Source organism: Scylla paramamosain, chromosome 4, assembly GCF_035594125.1.
Source record: "Scylla paramamosain isolate STU-SP2022 chromosome 4, ASM3559412v1, whole genome shotgun sequence".
NCBI lineage: Eukaryota > Metazoa > Arthropoda > Malacostraca > Decapoda > Portunidae > Scylla > Scylla paramamosain.
In genome coordinates, this window is record NC_087154.1 from 27,304,527 (window position 1) to 27,307,026 (window position 2,500).

At 42.9% G+C, this 2,500-nt stretch overlaps 1 long non-coding RNA gene and 1 other non-coding gene across 2 annotated transcripts in view; one reads left to right on the plus strand and one right to left on the minus strand.

The window, feature by feature from the left end:
• Nucleotides 1-2,500, plus strand: part of LOC135097430 (uncharacterized) — a 94,555-nt gene that overhangs the window by 37,409 nt on the left and 54,646 nt on the right. The gene's annotated exons all lie outside the window — the stretch shown is intronic.
• The window catches only part of Trnaa-agc (transfer RNA alanine (anticodon AGC)), a 73-nt gene continuing 72 nt past the window's right edge, over nucleotide 2,500 (minus strand). Inside the window, exon 1 of the tRNA in view lies at nucleotide 2,500. This exon is cut by the window's right edge and continues 72 nt beyond it. This is a non-coding gene — a tRNA (tRNA-Ala).

The window sequence follows — 2,500 nt, forward strand, 5'->3', positions numbered from 1 at the left end:
GGTGGTGGTGGATGTGTAGGTGAAGAAATCGGAAAAATGGGAGAGATGTGTTTGTGGTGATGAGAAGTAAAGCAGTGGTGGTCATTGAGTGAAGGTGTTAGTATCAGGTGAGGGTGTGAGTATACAGTGTTAGGGTTAGGGGTGAGGCACGTTGGTAATGTATATGGAGTAGTGTGAACAGGTAAGGGTAAGGGAGAGGTAAGGCGCTAACAAATTTACACATGGAGGAGAAAACGACATTGAAGGGAAATGTACGAATGTGTTAGTTTAAGATTTAGGGAAAAAAAATTGTGAGCTTAATAATAAAAAAAATATAAAAAAAAGAGAAGAGGTGAATGAATGGATAGAGCGTAGGCTACATATGGGAGTGTAAAAGACGAAGGTGCTGGAAAGGAAGGGTAGATATTCAGAAGAAGAACATAAGGACATAAGGCAAGAAAAGGAATACTCCAAGAACCCAATAGGCCTATACCTGGCAGTCCTTGTGTAGTGGGTATGTTCTTATATCCACCTTCTCTTATAAATTTGTCTATTCTTCTCTTAAAGTTCCTTATTAACTCGACACTAACAATCTGATAACGTAGTCCATTCCAGTCATTTTGTATTTTAATCCAGAACCAATTTCATACTATCTCCCTTTTAAATCTAACTTTATCAACCATGAACTCATTAAATTTATCCTGGTTATTAATCCTATAGGAGAAAAAGGGTGGTTTGGAGTGGTACTCGTATATGAGTATGTTAGTATATGTTGTATGGAAGGTAGAGATAATGTATGGAGAGAAAGTGGAATTTGGATGAGTACACAGGAAATATGGAAGTGTGGAAGAGGAACGGTAGTGAGAGAAGGATTAAAAGGTGGATGTTTGGAGAATGAAGTGTGTCAGGGAGGGATTAACGGAGAGGGTAAGCCAGATGAGGCGAGGGTGGCTGGGATTTTAGGGCTTAATGAGCCACACTGTGTGTAGATTTTACGAGCGACTTGTTTCTGATTCTTTCTTTCTTTCTTTAGTGTCTCTCTCTCTCTCTCTCTCTCTCTCTCTCTCTCTCTCTCTCTCTCTCTCTCTCTCTCTCTCTCTCTCTCTCTCTCTCTCTCTCTCTGTGTGTGTGTGTGTGTGTGTGTGTGTGTGTGTGTGTGTGTGTGTGTGTGTGTGTGTGCGTGCGTGCATGCCATATTCTCTCTCTCTCTCTCTCTCTCTCTCTCTCTCTCTCTCTCTCTCTCTCTCTCTCTCTCTCTCTCTCTCTCTCTCTCTCTCTCTCTCTCTCTCTCTCTCTCTCTCTCTCGCACATTGGTGACAATGTGATAATGTATAATTGGCAGTAGTTACATTCTTTTAATCTCATGGCCCCATGGGCCTCGCTGCCCCATGTTTTACAGCGGTTATGCTTTAATATCTTTTTCATGCTAATAGGAGATCATGTGGTGACCTCAGTAAAGCGCCGCCTTTCTGGCTACATATAAAACCCGTTACTTGTCAACCATACAAGTCAACTGCGGTAACACTGCTTTGCCTTGTAGATGGATCTCCTTGTGTCATTGCTTCTTGGGTTGCACGAACTCGGGCTCTGATGGGTCTCCAGCTGTCCGGGGATGGCGCTCCGTCTGTTATTTCATGATTGCGTCCCATAGTGGGTGTGGGAGCTGCTGTCACTGTGGGATGCGAGTCGCACCATTCTCCCAAATGGTAATCACGTTGATCACGTCAGTAAGACAACGGTCAACATTGCTTGGTGGACTGGCCAATTGAGGTCGCCCAGCCGGAGCTGCATGAAGTACCAGTACTATTCCGGCAGGACGCAAAGATCACTTACCCACGGTCAACAACTTCTCCAAGTACACCGCAGCAGCAGTCAAGGAGCACCGGTGCATCTCAAATACACACAGCTCCATAGCAGTCACTCTTCTTCATTCGTTCCCTCTTTTGTCTACAGGAGATAAATGTCTTGCACGGTTATTTCTGCAGCGCCAGGTACAGTTACGTTGTCATTGTTGTTTTGTTCCTCCCTTCCTAATGAACGGCACTGTGTTCTCCATTTTATCCTTTTCTTGTTCTGAGAACAAAATAGATACTATCGTAATGTTCATTTCACTAGAAGACGTTATGATTTTTCCTCATTTTAGTTATAATGGTGTGATTTGTCTTGTAGCTTAATCTTTTAGTTCTACTTGACACACACACACAAACAGAGAGAGAGAGAGAGAGAGAGAGAGAGAGAGAGAGAGAGAGAGAGAGAGAGAGAGAGAGAGAGAGAGAGAGAGAGAGAGAGAGAGAGAAAATGTGCAACTGTTCCATGTGGAACTGTATTTTTTTCACAGCGAAATAGGAATGATGTATAATATTGTAAATAATAAAACCTATGAATTGGTAGGTGACGCTGTCGAGTTAAAAAAACAACTGCACTCTCGCTACACTCACACATACACAAACTCACACACACACACACACACGCACACACACAGACACGAGCATGCAATTGTATGACATGAGAGAAAAATCTT